Genomic DNA, 19,498 nt, shown 5'->3' with positions numbered 1-19,498 from the left:
ATAATATACCTTTACCGTTCGGCTTGTTTTTCCATAAGGAGGAACAGGTAAGGAACAACCTCACTGAAGATCTCGTAGGAATCCTAATTGTGACTATCACAGTGTAGGATTGTAGAGCCTATGCCCTAGCACATAGTGTGCTCACTGGGCTATTTAAACCCAGCTTCCAATTCTAGTATATATTGTCGAAGTGTGTAAAATAAATATACACACGCATGGGACGAGGACTGCCCCTTTAAAGTGAGCTATCTAGATTAATCATATAGTGAGGTATGAGACAGCCTGGGGTCGGTGTCAGGAGACAATTTACCTACCACTATATTTTTGTGGTGCGAGTGGAAACTGGAGTAAACCCATGCATATACGAACTCCACACTGTTAGGGCCTTGGTGGGAACTGAACACACAACCTCAGGGCTGTGAGGTAGTAATGCTAACCATTACACCAACCACGCTGCCCTTCTGATGGAAATACAATACAGCAATCGAAGCTAACCCTGCATTAAAAGTATGTAGATCTAGAAAATGGTGGGCTAAAAAGAGAGTGCGTGCCTCAAGAAAGTGCACCCAGCTCCTCCACCAAATAAACGCTTCATAGGAAATGGTGCTACATTAGAATGTGAAAACATAGGTTCCTTCCTATGACAACCCTGTATGTCATTTAGTGTGGCAATGCAATAGGAAATAGCTACACAGTTGTAGATGCACTAGTTTTCAGCTATTTAAGAGTTAAAGACTGGTGCAATGGGACCCCATGGGAATTTTTCCATGTTAGACTCAGCCTTCTCTCACCAACGGAGTTATAAGGGAGGAGTACTGTCTCACCTTGTGTGCGCACTACAGGTATTGGGGGAGATGTATGAAGCCCAGAAGCGGTATCAGCGCACGTTATGTGCGCTGATAACGCTTCTCCACGATGTATGATCGGGGGTCTGGGCGGTAAATGACAGGGGCGCTATGCGCCCCTGTCATTATCGGCGCTGCTATCTACAAGATAGCAGCCCCGAGCGGCAGGGCCATGTACGAACGGTCATACCGCATGACAGTTCGGCCGGCTGTAGATGTCGTTATCGACAGCTACAGCCTGGCGCTAGCCTATCCCCACAGCAGGGACAGCGCTGTCCCTGCTGGGGCTGCTGCCGGCTCCAGGCTGCACGCGGGGATCTCGCGATACTTGTGAGATCCCAAGTATGCTCAGTGGAGCCGGCCGGGACAGAGACACTAATGGGTAGCGCCGGAGGGGGGAGTTAACACTCCTCCTCTCCGGCCGATGAGATGTTTATACATCTCATCGATAGTGCTTCCTGCTTCGCCTCGGTAAAGAGGCGAAGCAGGAAGCATTACAGCGGCACTTAACGTGCCACTTTCATACATCTACCCCATTAAGGAGCTGTGATGCCTCAGCACTTTAGGGATGACCCGCATATTGGGGTAGATGTATGATAGCGGCACTTAACGTGCCGCTATACTGCTTCCTGCTTCGCCTCTTTACCGAGGCGAAGCAGGAAGCACTACCGATGAGATGTAAGAACATCTCATCGGCCGTAGAGGGGGAGAGTTAACTCCCCCCTCCGGCGCTATCCGTTAGAGACAGCAGCGCATCAGCCTACTGCTGATGCGCTGTGTCTCTGTCCCGGCCGGCTCCACTGAGCATGCGCGGGATCTCGCAAGTATCGCGAGATCCCAGCGTGCAGCCTGGAGCCGGCAGCCACCGCAGTCCTTGCTGTGGGGATAGGCTAGCGCCAGCCTGTAGCTATCGATAACGACAGCTATCTGACCATTCGTACATAGCCCAGGCTATCGGCGCTGCTATCTTGTAGATAGCAGCGCCGATAATAACAGGGGCGCCCAGACCCCCGATCGTACATCGGGGAGAAGCAGTATCAGCGCACATAATGTGCGCTGATACCGTTTCTGGGCTTCATACATCTTCCCCAATTGGCGTCCACTGTCTGAGACCTGCACTGCCGCGCTGTCGTTAAGCTCTGCCTTTTTTTTTTTTCACTAGTGCTGGCTAGAATGTTATAGCGCCTTAGTTAAAATAAGCAGCTCGCTGCACTGGACATGAAAAGGCGGGACCGTTGCCGGGTAGCTGTCTACGGACCATAGCTATACTAAACAAACTATGGCCACAAAACAAATGCTCTGGCCTCCTCTCACCTTAGTGACATCCTCCATTACACAGCCCTTAAAAGACTGAAAACTTAAACCCCTGGCTTCAATTGCAGGAGGAGGATAAATAAAATCCACCTCCTTCATCTGCAGGCAAGCACACACTGTGGCGCTACATAACAGCCGGGGGAGAAAGGAATACAGTCTGTGACTGCGATGGCTTCTCTAAATGACTGGGCTAAAACCCCAGGATGGTTGCACACAGAGATGGCTGTTCTTAGCGAACTGAGCCACCGTGGAAGTCTCCGGCGCTAATATGCCCCTGGAAGCAGTTCGACACGGCCTCTCCTCCTCTGAATAATAGAGGAGGGAAAATATGAGATATGGTAAGAACTTACCCTTGTTATCTCTATTTCTACGAAGTCCATAGGGTTCCACAGGATACCTTGGGTATAGGTGTGACGTCAGTCGCTGGGCACCATAGAGTTAAGCTTTTCAGCCTCCCAGGATGCACTAGGGTCCCCCTCCTATACCCCGCCCCCGAGCCAAGGCACCTCAGTTAGTTATCAAGCCATAGGCCGGAGGAGGAGAAGGAAGAGAGAGAAAAAAGATCTGGACACATACAAGAATCACATTCTCACCAGAGGGAGACGGAAAACCGGTGACCAGAGCAAAGCCCATCTGCAGCACAGGTGCGACAGGGCGGGAGTCCTGTGGAACCCTATGGACTTCGTAGAAATAGAGATAACAAGGGTAAGTTCTTACCATATCTCATATTTTCTACTTCAGGGTCCATAGCGTATCCACAGGATACCTTGGGGATGTCCCAAAGCAGTATCCTTTAAGGGTGGGGACGTTCCTGTGCAGAAAGGAGAATCCGCCACCCGAAGGAAGCATCCTGAGAGGCGAAGGTGTCAAACCTGTAATACCTCACGAAGGTATGGACAGAGGACCACGTAGCAGCCTTGCAGATCTGAACTGCCGAGGCACCACGTCGAGCTGCCCACGAAGGACCCACAGACCTAGTGGAATGAACCTTCAGAGAAGGAGGGACCGGTAGGCCTTCATGAAGATAAGCTTCAGAAATAGCCATACGGATCCAGGCTGCCAAAGTTTGCTTTGAAGCAGGCCAACCCTTTTTACGGAAGCCATAGAGGACAAACAAAGCGTCCGACTTCCTAAACGAAGAAGTGCGGTCAACATAAGTCCTTAAGGCCCGCACAACATCCAAAGAGGCCTCACCCACGGAAAGACCCGGTGAGTTAAAGGCCGGAACAACTATTTCCTCGTTAACATGAAACTGGGAAACAACTTTGGGAAGAAACTCGGGCCGAGTGCGGAGCACTGCCCTGTTCCCGTGAAAAACCAAGAAAGGGGGTCTACAAGAAAGAGCCCCTAACTCAGAAACATGTCTGGCCGAAGCAATGGCCAGAAGGAAAACAGTCTTAGCTGTTAGCCATTTAAGATCCACTGAGCCCAGTGGTTCAAACGGCGGTCCTTGGAGAGCCCTCAGGACCACAGCCAAATCCCAAGGCGCCACAGGTGGAACAAAGGGCGGCTGAATGCGGAGAACACCCTGCATCAAGGTGCGCACATCCGGGATCGTAGCAATCCTACGGTGAAACCAGACAGATAGGGCCGAAACCTGTACCTTCAAAGAAGCAAGGCGAAGCCCATGATCTAGTCCCGCTTGCAGGAAGGCGAGAATCCGAGACAGACGAAACTCCCGCGGTGCATAACCTCTCGGGCGACACCACTGGAAGAACGTATGCCACACGCGATGGTATATCCTCGCGGAAGACGATTTCCGAGCTCGTAACATGGTACGCACCACAGAGCTGGAAAACCCCCGGGACCTCAGCATGGCCGTCTCAACAGCCACGCCGTCAAAGACAGCCGAGTCAGGTCCGGGTGAAGGCAAGGACCCGGAGACAGAAGGTCCGGTCGTAGCGGCAACCGCAGAGGACTGTCCATGGACAGACCCTGAAGGTCTGAGAACCAGTGCCGTCTGGGCCACGCGGGAGCTATCAACAGGAGCGTCCCTCCTTCCTGTTTGAATTTCCGGATTACCCGTGGAAGAAGGGAGACCGGAGGGAACAGGTATGCGAACCGGAACGTCCACCGGACGGACAGAGCATCCACCAGAGACGCCCCTTCGTCTCTTGTGCGAGACCCGTACACCAGCAACTTGTTGTTGTGCCAGGACGCCATGAGGTCGATTTCTGGAAGACCCCACCTGTCCACCAGTAGTTGAAAAACGTCCGGGTGCAGGGACCATTCCCCCGGATGAACGTCCTGGCGACTTAGAAAGTCCGCCTCCCAATTTAGCACTCCCGGGATGAAGACCGCTGATATGGCCGGAAGATTGCGCTCCGCCCAAACCAGGATCCGAGAGACCTCTACGAGAGCCGCCCGACTGCGAGTTCCTCCTTGCCTGTTTATGTAGGCCACGGTGGTAGCGTTGTCCGACTGGACCTGCACCGGGCGACCCTGGAGAAACCGCTGTGCCTGCTGGAGAGCATTGAAGACCGCACGGAGTTCCAAGATATTTATTGGAAGCTCCGCTTGTTGGCGTCCACCTGCCCTGGAACAAGTGTGGACCCGAAACTGCTCCCCAGCCCCGAAGACTGGCGTCCGTTGTCAACAGGACCCAATTTGGAACCCAGAACGGACGTCCCTTGTTGAGGTGGGTCGTCTGTAACCACCACGCAAGGGACAGGCGAACCTCCTGGGTGAGCACAATCGTCTGGGACTTCAGAGACTGAGGCAGCCCGTTCCACTTTGACAGGATCAGGTGCTGCAGAGGTCTGGAGTGAAACTGGGCGTATTCCACCATGTCGAACACCGACACCATGGAGCCCAGTAACCTCATCGCCGAGTGTAAGGACACCCGGCGGCTGTGCAGGCAACTGCGCACCCTTGACTGTAAAGCAGAGATCTTGTCCTCCGTCACGAAGATCCTTTGCTGTCCCGAGTCCAATAAGGCTCCAAGATGCAGAATCCTCCGAGACGGGATTAGAGTGGACTTCTGCCAGTTGATTAGCCAGCCGTGCCGTTGCAGCAGTGCAATGGTCAGGTCCAAGTGGCGTAACAGGAGCTCTGGAGATCCTGCCACCAATAACAGGTCGTCCAAATACGGCAACATGCGGACTCCCTGCAGCCGCAGAGAAGCCGCCATGACCGCCATCACCTTGGTGAAAACACGTGGTGCTGTTGCCAGGCCAAAAGGTAACGCCCGAAACTGGAAGTGGTCGCTGCGGATTGCAAACCTGAGGAACTGTTGATGGCGCAAAAGAATAGGGACATGCAGGTAAGCGTCCTGTATGTCCAATGACACCATGTAGTCCCCAGGTTCCAGCGCCAGAATGATGGACCGTAGGGTCTCCATCCGAAACTTCGGGACCCGCAAAGACTTGTTGAGTGCTTTGAGGTTGAGAATCGGACGATATGACCCATTGGGTTTCTGTACCAAAAATAGATTTGAATAGAAACCCTGGCCCCTCTGGGAGAATGGAACAGGCACTATAACTCCAGCCTGGAGCATAGTGTGCAATACCTTCCGCAGCTCCGTAGCCTTGTTCCGGTCTGATGGTAGACCCGTGGTGAAGAAGCGAGCCGGGGGTCTGTGCCGGAAGGAGAGGGCGTATCCGTGGGAAACCACCTCCAGAACCCAAGTGTCTGTCGTAGTGGTCGACCAACACTGGGCGAACTGTAGCAGGCGGCCTCCCACCCTGGGATCCCCCAAAGGGAGGCCCGGACCGTCAGGCCGCAGGCTTGTCATCTGGCTTGGGGGCCGGACGTCTGGTACTCCATGCCTGCTCCCGGGGCTTGACCGATTTCTTAGGGCCAGCCTGTCGAGGAAACGACTGTGGTTTGGGCCTGCCCTGGGCCCTAGATGACCGAAAGGACGATGGTCCCGAACCAGAAGGAGCAGCGGCCGACGGGAGACAACCAGATTTGGCTGCCGCCAGCGTGGCCACAATCTTATCCAGATCCGGACCGAAGAGAACTTCTCCGGTAAACGGCAACGCTTCCAGACCTTTCTTGGAATCTGCGTCCGCCTTCCAGGATCGCAGCCACAAGGTGCGACGAGCAGCTACCGCTGCTGAAGAAATTCTAGACACCAGAGTACTAATGTCTAGAGCCGCCTCGTTGATGTAGGTGGCCGAATCACGGAGATTGCCAATCAACTCCGCCTGTTCGGCCGGACAGTCGGATTCAAAAGAAGCCTCTAATGAAGCCGCCCATCGCTCTGGCAACCCAGCAAATGGCCATAGCCGGCCGTGCTGCCCCCCCTGCAAGGGAATAAGTGGACTTCAGGCAGATTTCTACCTTGCGGTCCGTAGCATCCTTAAGGGAGGACATGGATGGCATCGGCAATGTGGCACTACGGACAAGACGGGTCACGTGAGAATCCACCTGTGGAGGGGATTCCCACTTAGCAAAATAATTATCCGCGAACGGATAATCCACCGCCAGGCGTTTCTGCGGCTGGTATCTTTTGCCAGGTTGTTTCCACGCCTCCTCTAAATGGTCCACCAACTGACCCGAAAGAGGAAAGACTGTGGCATCGCCCTTCACATCTTTGAAAAAGGCATATTTAGACTTAGCCGCTGGGGGAACTTCGTCCTCAATCACCAAGGCTGTGAGGACCGCCCGAATAAGTCCAGGAATATATACTTTGGACTTAGCATCAGCGTCCTTAGTATGGAGAGGTTCCTGATCGTAAGGATCCAGAATCTCCCCATCATCAGACGTCCCTTCGTCATCCTCATAAGGAGCGGACAGAGACGCCACCGGCCTTTTATGAGGCCGCATCACAGACTCCCCTTGCAACACATCCGACAAGTGCTGTACAGAACTCGTCAGGGAGTTAACCCACGCTGGCTCCTGAGAACCCGGGAGCGGGGAAATAGGGAGACTGTGGGGTACCACCAATTGTCGTGGGAAGCCCTGCATGGGTGACGACACCACAGACTGCTGGGACAAACCCATCGGAGTAAACACGGGCTGCGGAGCTAACTGGCCCACTAAAGCTGTTAACGCCTGAGCGAAACAAGCCCAGGGCGGCTCCTGTACCGGTGCTGTAACCGTAATAGGCCGCGCCATGGACAAACACTGCCGGCAAAGGCCCTCCGCGTTACCCTCCCCCTCCGCTAACGGTACTTTGCACGTGGTACACTGTAGCCGGAGGGGAAAATCACTTTCAGACATGATGGCACCACGTATGTGACCTCTCTCACCAATTAAGTATTAAATAGGCGAGAGACAACCCTGCAGCACCGCACCGCAAGGGCTTTAGCAGAAAGAACAGGGACAGTAATAAAGCTGACAGTTTAGAGAAGAAAAGTTACAGGCAGCGCTAGCACAGTCACATACAATGCAGAGAAATAACAATTCCTGCACTAACAGCGCTGATCACTCAACTACACAGACACAGGGCCTGGTAGGACACAGCACTGCATACACAGACCTGAGCCAAAGCGGAGGAGAGGTATGCGGGGGGACCCAGACCACGATGCTTCCGTCCAGCACTTCCAGCAGCGTTCACCATGCGTTCTGGAGAAGATGGCCGCCGAGGAGCAGAGAGGAGGCTGGCCTGGGGGAGGAGCGCTGCCACAGGACCAGTCGGCAGCATGCAGAGAGGGCTGTGTGCAGCGGGGGAGGCGCCGGCTGTGAGACAGGGAAGGCGCGCTCCCCTGGCATGCATTTAACCCCTGGGACGCCGCAGCGCTACCGCTCTGCTGCGGTCCGCTGTCCCAGGGGGTAGTGGAAAGCGCAGGTTGGTCGCCTGGCTCCACGCTGCAGCCAGTCCCCAGGGAGCCCCCTGCCTGGGGACTTAGGACCATGTGACCAGCGGGGACCTACCGCGGGACCCCGCTCCTTACCTTTGTCCCCCTTGGATCCGGCCATGGTCCGGAACATCTGGGGTCACCGCTAGCTGTGACCCCAGATGCTCACCAGCATCCCCGGATCGGTACCGGCGTTCTGGTACCGGCGGGGGTGTAGGGAAGACAGCATGGACGTCAGGACTGACTGTCCATGCTGTACATCCAGATGTGCAGCCACAGCTGCACTGAAGAAAGCTTCAGGGGCTCTTCTAGCCCCCACTCCGACAGGTGCACCCGACGCCGGCCGGGCACCAAACTAAACTGGGGTGCCTTGGCTCGGGGGCGGGGTATAGGAGGGGGACCCTAGTGCATCCTGGGAGGCTGAAAAGCTTAACTCTATGGTGCCCAGCGACTGACGTCACACCTATACCCAAGGTATCCTGTGGATACCCTATGGACCCTGAAGTAGAAAGCAGAGATAGCGCCCTGTTATGTGACAGTGGCAGGCACACTGTCACTGTGCCCAGTCTTTCTCCACTGCTCCGGCTACTCAGGAGCAGTGGTATACTTACACACTGCTGCGGCTGGGATGCTGGGCTTAGGGGGCAGGTGGGGAACCCGGACACAAGCCCTTTCCAGCTATGTCGGGCCTCACAGAGACAGTGGTCTCAAAGCTGGGGCCCCCCTCACGGCACCGGACACAGACTGCAGTAGCCATGGCGGTCCCTTCCCAGCAGCTCCCACGTAGCAGGCAGAAAGCTGCTGGCCGCAGTCTGCTTGTCCTCACAGGAAAATGGTGTAGAAAATAAATTTAAAACAAAATACTAACGGGCTGGAGTAGCCCACTGTGCACCGGCTCTTTCGGGGACGTTTCTAAAACTGGGGCTGATGGGACATAGAGGGGGAGGAGCCATTCACACTTCTAAATTATTTAAAGTGCCAGGCTCTACTCTACCACCGTCTATACCCCAGTGTCTTCAGCTCCAGTGTCTCCTAGTGGATGAAAGAGAAATAAGATTTAAACAGTTGGTCAATAAATATCTTTTTTGTACATGAAATGGTCTGTACTTTATTTACTTTTTGACACCTTGATATGTGTTTGCTTGGGTGCATCCCATAATGTAGGACTGCCCCGGAGTCTAAAAAGGAATAAGCAAATGGTTTGCCTGATTTCAACTACTTGAAATGCATAGCAGCCCTAATATTTCCCTTTTATGTTTCTCTTAGTATTTTGTCCAAGTGACTTCCCAAGCTTCCTCGAAGACATTGCAGAAGTTGTCGCACTATGTACTTTCTAGGGGGAATAACTTTTTCCTGTCTCTATTAACCACTTGCCTGGCATGGTCGTATCAGATACGACCATACCAGACTGGGCTTTATCCGACATGGTCGTATCTCTATACGACCAGTCAGAAATGTCCACTGGGCGGCAGCAGGAAGCTAATCGTCCCGCAGCCGCCTATATCAGAGGGACCTCCTGGTCCCTCTCCACCCGCGGCTGCTTCTTCAGCATGTCCCAATCACTGCTGGCATCATCCCCCTTCCAGCGTGGTTGACTTTCATTGTAGCAGCAGCCACTGCTCGTGTAGCCACGGCTGCTGCGGAGTCCCGATTACTGTGGCCAGCAGTGATCGGGATGCTGGCATCACCCCCTGTGGCATGGCTGCAAGGCAGCCGTTACCTCAATTGCTGTAAGCACCTGTGACTCCTGGAAGCCAGTCGCGGTGCTGCTGTGACCAAGAGACTCCGGCCGGCGGCAACCACCTCTCCACGAGGCCGCAAAGGCTCCTCCTCCACAGAAAGCAGCAGCCGCGGCTCCTGGAAGCCGGCCTCGGCTGCTGTGTCCACCCGCCAGCACCCTCACCTCCCCCGTTTGGCTGCTCTCTCGCAGGCAGCTATTTACTACTGGCCGGGGGCAGCCACACCTCCTCCTCATTCCTCCGGCCAGGAGCAGCTCCGCCTCATCTGCCTCCCTTGTGCCCGATCACAGTGATTGGGCAGTATAAATATAATATAATTTAATATATATATATATATATATATATATATATATATAAGTATATATGCAGTGTATGTATGTATGATACAGTACACAGTATAATATATACTTACACACACAGACCCAGTATATCTATATATACAGTATAAAAATAAATAAATAAATTATATATATATATATATTATTACAAAAAATTGAATAATTGCCCGGGTGCCATCCAATGGAAAAAATACCAAACATGTATAAAAATAACAGCGGCACTCACAGGACTCTGATAAAGAAGACTCACGACACGGCAGGTCAAAGTTCAACGTTTCAGTCTGGCGACTTTTATCAAGAACTAAGGACAGAAGATACAGTGCATACCTTTATACCCAGTGACATCCCATAGTGATCCTGTGTAACGCTGACGACGCCGACGATGACGTCATCAGGGCAGGAAAGAGCGCTAACACAATGACATAGCCGCACTGAGTGTGGTTGCCCTGGTAAGTAACCAGGGCAACCCGCTGAGACTATACAAACAGATGCACAGCCGCGGCATGCTACACTCTCCGCCGCTTCAGCGCTAGTTGGGGAGAAAGCATGCGGCTCATGCTGACATGTTGCAGCGATGTTACACTGCCCAATAAGAACAGGCAGCAATACAATTCAATTAACCACTGCATAGTCATACCAATTGTAAATAACAATGATGCAAGGTAAAAAATGGTTCTGGCTATATTCAAGAATGGTAAGTCATGTAAGCAAGTAGAAACAATAAAACAATGAAATTAATTAAATAAATTGATTAACCACTGTATAGCTGAACTGGTCATTGCGAACCAAAATGCATGGTGAAGAGTGGTTCTGGCTATACCAAACTGGATGTGACATGTGAGAATGAAATAAGGAGTGACATTGATCACAGCAGAGTAGCAAATTGGACCAGGGATGGATCCATAACATAGTTGTAATCAGAGGTAAGAATATTCAAGAATCTCTCCATGATGCTAAAATGAACATGTCAAACAAACTAATGAGATCCATCAACCGTGTAGATACATAGAGAAAGTGGACAAGAAAAGCCGGCAAATACGAATGGACAAGCATCAGCTAGGATAATTCCATGATACAGCACCAGGTATTCCTAGGTGGTCTCCCACTCAAGTAGTAGCCTGGCCTACACTGCTTAGCTTCAAAGATCAGACGGTATAAGGCGTATCCAGTGTAGTATGGCTGTAGCAAAGGAGAAAAAGTATCCAAATATGGTAGTCCTGCGTATGCCAACAACCGAGACATCAATGTAACAATACACAATAGATGGATCTAGAACAAAAATAGATCACGGCATAATAATGAGAACAACAAGGCCTGGATAATACAACAATGCATACTGTCCAAGAAACCTAGTGGGAAAAAAAGTGGGTAACCAATACCCTGTGAGTATAAATATTAATGCACGGTATGGCAACAGCAAGCGATCCAAGATGTTCCTTAATGAACAACTTTCTTTTTCTTGTTTTCTTTGAGACCAAGTGGTGATATAGTGTTCATTTTGTGTATCCAGAAAGTTTCAAGTTGTAACAGTTTCTTCTCCCTATCACCTCCCCGCTTGTTGATGGGGACATGATGAATTAATTTATACACCAAGGTGGATAATGAATGTCGAAGATTCTTGAAATGGCGTGTTACAGGTTGGTCAATTTCCTTTCCCTCCAGTGCTTGACGAATTGCAGTACGATGTTGTGCCATGCGAATCCTGGCAGTGCAAGTGGTTTTCCCAATGTACATTAATCCACAAGGACATCGGATCATGTACACCACATATTTGGATGTACATGTTAATATGTGTTTGATTGGGAAACGTTTCCCCAAATGTGGGTGTACAATGTCAGGGCCAGTTTCCATAAAACTGCATGTCGTACAGCCGGTACAGCGATAACAACCTGGTCTCTTGGATAAAAAATGCTGTTCCAAAGTTAATGTCATTATGTACCAGCCAATCCTTCAGATTTTTGCCATGTTTGTAGCCCAGCATAATCTTTGAGTTTTTTAACGGCTTAATAGAATTGTCCGTGTTAATTATAGGCCAGAGACGTTTGGCTGTGGAGTTGATAAATTTGCTGGCTACATTGTGTTGATTAACAAATAACATTGTATCCCTTTTGTTGCTTATTGTCTTGTCGGCTTCATTTGTAACTCCGTGTACTGTTATTGCTCTGGCTTTTGCCGAAGCCAGATCCTTGTGTCTATATCCACGTTGTGCAAATTTGGTTATCATGCAATCGATTTCTTGTTCAGCTCGAGAGGGATCAGTGGTGATCCTGAGTGCACGTAAGAATTGGGAATATGGTAGACTCCTTTTGAGTGACGTGGGATGATGGCTCTGTGCATGCAGTAAGGTGTTGCTGTCAGTTGGTTTATGATAAATGGAGGTGTCAAAATCCGTTCCAGTCCACTGAATGTTTAAATCCAAAAAATGCACGTTACTGTGACTTTGCTCATAAGTGAAGGTAATGTATTGATGCATAGTATTGATCTTGGACATGACATTGATGAAATCAACTTCGGTGCCAGACCACAATACCAATATATCATCGATGTATCGAACAAAAAAAAGTAAGTACTTGTTGAAATCAAGGTTGTTCAAAAACAGTTCTTTTTCCACAAAAAACATGTATATGTTGGCAAAAGAAGGGGATACATGAGACCCCATGGCACAGCCTTTTTTCTGAAGAAAAAACTTATTGTCAAAAAGAAAATAATTATTATTCAGAGTCTGTTTCAAAAGACACAAGAAAAAAATCAATGTTGGGGCCCTGATACTCAGAGTGTGACCTCAAAAAGGTTCCCATATACTCGCAACCCTCCTGCTGTGGTATGCTGGTATAAAGAGAGTTAACATCAATGGTACACAAAAGTAAATCGTGTGGAAGATTATTCAAGCTGTGTAATTTGTCCAAAAGGGTATTGAAATCTTTCAAAAATGTTGGTTCAAGTGAAATGAGGGGTTGTAAGTAATAATCTAAATACTTGGATGTGTTACTATAAAGACTGTCTCTGGCTGAGATTATGGGACGACCTGGAGGTGTGGATATTGATTTATGGATCTTGGGCAGTGTGTACAGTAATGGAACCACGGGTTTATCTATGGTCAGATAATCTTTGATGTCTTTAGTTATATACCTCTGTTCATAGGCCTGTATTAACACATCATCCAGTTGTTTTTTGAAGGAAACAGTAGGGTCATGATTGAGCAGACAATATGTGTGGACATCATTTAGCTGCCGATAAATTTCATCACAGTACTGGGCTCTATCCTGGATAACAATGGCACCCCCGTTGTCAGCTGATCGAATCACTATAGAGTTATCTTTGCTCAGAGAGATCAACGCATTATATTCTTCTTTGGATAGATTGTGTCGTATCGGGGTCATCCCCTTAAAATGTGAGCTTACCTCCTGATCCAACATTCTAACAAAGCTCTTGATGGAGGCATTGTTTGAAGAGGGATCAAAAGAAGAGGTTTTTTTGAAATGTGAAATGGGTGTCATTGTAGGAATGGCCTCCGAATTACTAAAGAACTCTTTGAGTTTTAGACTCCTATGTAATCTCCATAGATCCTTCTTCCAATGGAAGCTATTGAATGTGCATGTGGGAATGAATGTTAGACCTTTTTGTAATAGTGTGGATTCTGCCATGGTGAGTGTTCTGGAGGATAGATTCAAAATTACGTTTTCTTTTTGTACACCCTTCTGCCTCGACCCCTGTTTACCACGTCTAGAGCGGGATCGTTTCCTTTTTGTGCTCGTGTGGCTACCCCTAAAGGGGGACGTTGTGTGATTGGAAGTGAAGTGGAGATCTTGGTCACTTTTGACACAGAAGGATCCAGTGGGGCTAATTCGTCACAAAGGTCGTCGAGGGTTTCTAAAACGGTTCCTTTGGAATATGGGATTAAGAGTTCCCCTGTTGCCCAGGAATAGACACGTTGTTCCTGATAGTCAGTGTTGACTTTGGCTAGTTTCTCCTTTTTATATTTAATTAGGTCCCTTTTATATTCATCTATTTGGATATTCAGCTTCTCAAGCCAATTGTTGGAACTATCATTGACAAGGTAGGATTTATGTATGGTATCAAAGGATTTGATCTTATCGCGGATAATGCTAAGTTCTCTGCTGGATTCCTCTATAACTAAAAGAATGAGGTCAAGCGAACATTTGTTTAAAACCGCCACCCACCTCCTACAAAAGTCGAAATTATTCCGACCAATGGTCGGAACATTCTTAATAATAAAACCTCTAGGAATTTTACTTTCCTTATGGTAATCCGATAATGTGACCCCATGCAAATGATAATCAATTTCTTTTTTCTTTAATTTGAGAATCTGAATAAACAATTCCTCCGATGATGTTGTCCCTGCAGTGTCTAAAAGGGTTTCTTTGAAGTATAAGTTTTCAGCTTCTGATTCGCTAAAGCTAAGAATGTCACCCAGTGGTAGCTGTATATTGAGAAACCCACTCCCATCTGTTGGTATGTTAGTAGCACATAAGTTGCTTTGAGACATCACTATTCCAGTGGCAGAAATACCGGAAAACACAGGAGATGTAAATGTATGAAGATAAAACACAAATGTCATGATATGTGCAATAGTATATAATATGACACAATGTACGGGGTCCCAAAACAATGCTTGAATGCAGTGGTCTATACCCTGTGTCTACACGTAAAAAATGTATATATGTTTGTGTGTATCACAAAAAAGGAAAAAAAAGGGAAAAACAAAAACTGAATAATTCTTATAGCTGTGAGGACATAATTGAAAAAATAATCCACAAGTATGAAACAGGAAAAAAGAGAAAGAAAAAATTCCCTATTTTTGAATAGAGAAAAATAAACAAAGGGATGTTCTGATATAGCAGATAAAGTCATATAATTCAAGGGGTGCCTTGCAAACGACCGGAATGAAAAACATACCAGAGGTAAAATATAGTACAAAAATGGCCGGCACTCCACAAAAACTTGAATAATTGCCCGGGTGCCATCCAATGGAAAAAATACCAAACATGTGTAATATTATATATATATATATATATATATATATATACACACACACACAGTATGTGAATGATATATATATATATATATATATATATATACACATACATACATACACACATATAAATATATATATATATATATATATATATATATATATATACACACATACATACATACACACATATAAATATATATATATATATATATATATATATATATACACACACACACACACAGTATGTGAATGATATATATATACACACACACACATATATATATACACACACACAGTATGTGAATGATATATATATATATATATATATATATATACATACACACACATATACACACATATACACACACACACAAACCATCGATGGTCTAAAAAAAAAACAACACAAAACAAGTGGTTTTGCCCTGCTGACAGGCACCGATGCTGCACATCGATGGCAGACCCAACCGATGTTAAGGCATCGATTGCTGTCGTCTCAAATAATCAATTAACATTTTTATTGATGGTTTCCCCGTTGACCATCGATGGTACACCTGTCAATAGCTACCATAACAGTATACCATAAAAATTGCTATTGTTATGGTAGACTGTGTTAAAAAAAAAAAAAAAAAAAAAATTATAAAATCGCTTTGGATAAGTTTTAAAAAAAGATGTTCTTGACCTAATTCAATCATAAAGAAAACCCGACAATTTCTGAGCAGTTTTTGGAAAAATAATTTTTCAGTTAAGTGGTTAATCTGACCAAGAATTAACCCATATGTCATTGTTTCAAAGAAATAAAATTATTGTCACGCTTATTTGAAAGGCGACACAAAAATGGTACAATGCCAGGCAGTTACAACAAATACAAATCATACATAAAAAAACAGAACAAGTACATGAGGGATTGACGAAGATGGAGCAGACATGAGAGATGGCCCTAATGACAGCTTACCGTCTAGAGCAGGGGTTTTCAATTCCAGTCCTCAAGTACCCCCAACAGTTCATATTTTCAGGATTTCTATCTGTGGAAACAGGTGGGATAATTACTGAGCTAGCAAAATAAATTAAATCACCTGTGCATGATCAAAGAAATCCTGAAAACATTACCTGTTCAGGCATTTGAGGAGTGGAGTTGTAAAGCCCTGGTCGAGAGCGAGAGGGGGTAATGCTTAGGCAAAAAGAGGTAGTAGGATTCGTAGTGGACATGGGACTGTAGCTGCTAGATCATACAGAGCCATTATCATAAAGATAAGATAGACTCTAGTACAGAGGTGAAGTCTTGAGAGGGTGCTTGAAAGACTGAAGTTTCAGGAACATCTGGTGAGTGGGGTAAGTGAGCAGCACAGAAGTAGTTTCAGAGGCGGAAGAGAGTGGTGGTTATCAGGGAGGAGAGATATGAGTTATAGGTAGAACGAAGAGGGCGTGTAACTCATGATGAGGGCAGAGATTTAGGAAAAGTATGGATTGGCAAGGGCATTGAAAGTGATCGTGAGTAACTATAAAGTTTGGAGGGAAAGAGGAGACCGTGTAGGGTGCAGCAGAAATACAGCTTCGTGATAAAAAGATCAGTCTCGTCATGCCATTTAGGACAAATTGTAGAGGTAAACAACAGGTGAAGGGAAGACCTGACTGTAGGGCATTCAGGTGCTCAATGAAGGAAGTTATTAGAGAATGTATACGTGTTTTGGTAACTTCCTGAATGAGAAAGGGTCATACACTGGTAATGAGAAAAAAATTGACTGGATGTAACGAGGGGAAGATGAGGATGACACCACGGCAGCAGGCTTTGAAGACTGTGGAGAGTGTGATCTTGTTAGCCATTGACAGATAAAATGAAGAACCATTCACAAAGGGTAAAAGGTGAACCAAAATACAATAGTGCTCCAGAGGCCAAGTGAAAGAAGACTGCTGAGGAGAAAAGTGTGGTTGACTGTATAGAAAGTGGCAGGGAGGTCAAGGAGGAGGAGTGAGCAAATCATTGGTCGCTTTATTGAAGACAGTCTTGTTGAAGCCCAAACCATAGGGCCAAAGAGAGAAAGTGAAACAGGTGGCTGTACAAAAGCCACTCAAGTAGATTGAAAGAAAAGGGAGAATAGAAACTGGGTAGTAGCTGGAAAAAAATAGGTTGAAGAGACGGTTTCTTGAGGATAGTGGAGAAGACTACTTGTTTGAAAATGAAAAAGAGAACACCAGAGGATGGCAGGTTTAAGAGGAGTTTGAATGTATAGGAGTTGGGAGTAAACAGGATTAAGTTGAAAGGATGAGGCCGAAAAGAAAGATGATGTGTGAAGACCTTGTTTTTTGTAATACCAGGAGAGAAACAAACAAGGAAACGTAGGATATTGGAGAAGGTGGGTATGAGGACTCTAGCAAGAGGAGCTTTCTTAAAAAATGGTGTTTGGTTAGCCATTCAAGCAGGTGAGAAAGTCAGGAGCATTGTGGTAATAGTTACCATTGGCAAAGTGAACAGCAGTTGGTTGACTTGGCTGTTAGTATAGACTCAAAGTAGGTTTGCTTTAGGGCTGGGAGAAGAGAGCGTGTGAGCAGTATAATAAAACAAAATACATTTCTATTGGAGGAAGTGTTAATTGGAGCAGGATTTTGGCACTTTGTAGTATGGGAGAACTTTTGCAGGTAACAAGCCTGTCTGAAATGTCATGGTGTTTAAATAACCAGTCTATGGAAGAGATGTATCAAACTTTATAAAGAGGACAAGTGGAGAAGTTGCCCAAAGCAACTTATAAAGACAGCAGCTATCATTATTCAAGTACATTCTACAAAATTATAGCTAGAAGCCAAATGGTTGCTATGGGCAACTCCTCCACCTGTCCTCTTTAGTAGATTAAATACATCTTCCTTTATGTTCAGAAGCTGGGACATGTAGGGCAGCGGCAAGTGTAGTTTTGTAAAATGAGGCAAGGAGATAAGGGTACAGAGAGATGAAGGAGAGACCTCCATAGGAGATCAGGAGGGGAAGCAGCGTCAGATGGATGGAGCTAGATTTCAGTAATGGCAAGCAGATTGAAGGTGCGAGGAATCAGTATTTTCTGGATAGATACAAACTTGTTTCATTAGATCAAGCGTTCCAGAGTCCAAAAGAAAAAGAAAATTAGGAGGTGGAAAAGTGGAGGTATGAGAATAAAGTGGGGAGGGGAAAGTATCCAGAAGGATGAGGGACAGTAACAGGAAGGGAAATATGAGGGTGAGAGGATAGTTCAGGTTAGTGTAGGGAGGGCAGTGAGATTGGTGCAAGATAATTTAGAGCTACAGACAGGGAAAGTAATGATGGAAATGGTCAAGCTGAGATGTTGGAAAAAGGGAAGATGAAGATGAGGAGGAGGGTGGCAAAATGTGATGCAATATTAGAGACGAGAGAAAAGGAATTGGATAAAGTATGCTGAAACGGCTAGAATAAGGTAGAGGAGGGTGGATGTAGAAGATCGCCATGGAGTGACAGTGGGAGTAAGAGGTAACGGAGAGCATTCATGAGAAAACGTAAAGGTTATTAATGAGATAGGGGTGAGTAAATGCTTTCCTTTGAGGAAAGGAGTTTGTGTGACTTTAATATGAAGTCAAACACAAATGTATTTAATATCTAACAAAGGCAAGAAGGTATCTAGTTACTAGTGATCATAACACGGACACTTGATTTATAATTCAATAAAAACAAAAATTTTTAGAAAATGTCTATTTTGAATTGCTCAGACAGGTATTAAAGCTGACTGAGTGTAATACTATTCAATCAGCACAAAGACCATATAATAATGTAGATGTTAACCAAATATTTGTCAAGGCAGCAAAATTAAACACATTAAATTACAAACCAACAAGACTTAACAGTGGTGGGTATATGAAGGAATATTAAGTGATAACATGAAAAAAAATAAATGACTAAAAATAGACTTAAAAGACTGGTCATTATAACCTAATCTGATCGGTTTCTATGACAAAGTAAGTTTTAAATTGGATCATGGCAGTGCAGTTGAGATTTTTTTATTTTTAAAAAGCATTTGATATAGTGACAAATCAAGGGCTGGTATATAAGAAAAAAAATAACTGGCTGATGGATAAGAGGAGAAGTGTTGTTTTTAATGGATAATATTCAGACACGGCTAAAGCTAATAATGGAATGCCTCATGGATCTGCAGAGGGCCGCAACCTTTTCATCCTTTGAATGTAATCTAGGAAAGAAGATATCCTTATCTGTATATAAAGTTATTACTGAAGTGGACCAAATAAGGAGTTGGGCAGAGAGGTTCAATGAAGAAAAATGTAAGATAATGTATTTAAGGCCTGGAACTATTTGCATTACCTAAATATTAAATTGGATACAGTTGTAGATATCGAAGATAGAACAAGAAGCTATAAATGGAGTAACAGCACCTGGTATGAGGCCAGGGAATCAAACCTACTTTTATCACTGAATAATCACTTGTTAGACTGTATATTGTATTCCGTTGTCTATAATGAAAAAATTGGAGAACTTCAAAGTGTTTGGAGATACAAGTGAAAGTCACTTGTA

At 46.4% G+C, this 19,498-nt stretch overlaps 1 protein-coding gene and 1 pseudogene across 2 annotated transcripts in view; both read right to left on the bottom strand.

Moving 5' to 3' along the window:
- MINDY2 (MINDY lysine 48 deubiquitinase 2) overlaps window positions 1-19,498 on the bottom strand; it is a 223,585-nt gene that overhangs the window by 123,419 nt on the left and 80,668 nt on the right. The window lies entirely within an intron of this gene.
- On the bottom strand, window positions 11,050-11,167 carry LOC148540307 (5S ribosomal RNA; annotated as a pseudogene).

The sequence above is a fragment of the Taudactylus pleione genome, unplaced genomic scaffold (assembly GCF_031769625.1).
Source record: "Taudactylus pleione unplaced genomic scaffold, aTauple2 ptg000019l, whole genome shotgun sequence".
Classification (NCBI taxonomy): domain Eukaryota; kingdom Metazoa; phylum Chordata; class Amphibia; order Anura; family Myobatrachidae; genus Taudactylus; species Taudactylus pleione.
Note: the sequence above shows the minus strand (reverse complement) of the source record. Positions and strands in the feature narration are given on the sequence as shown.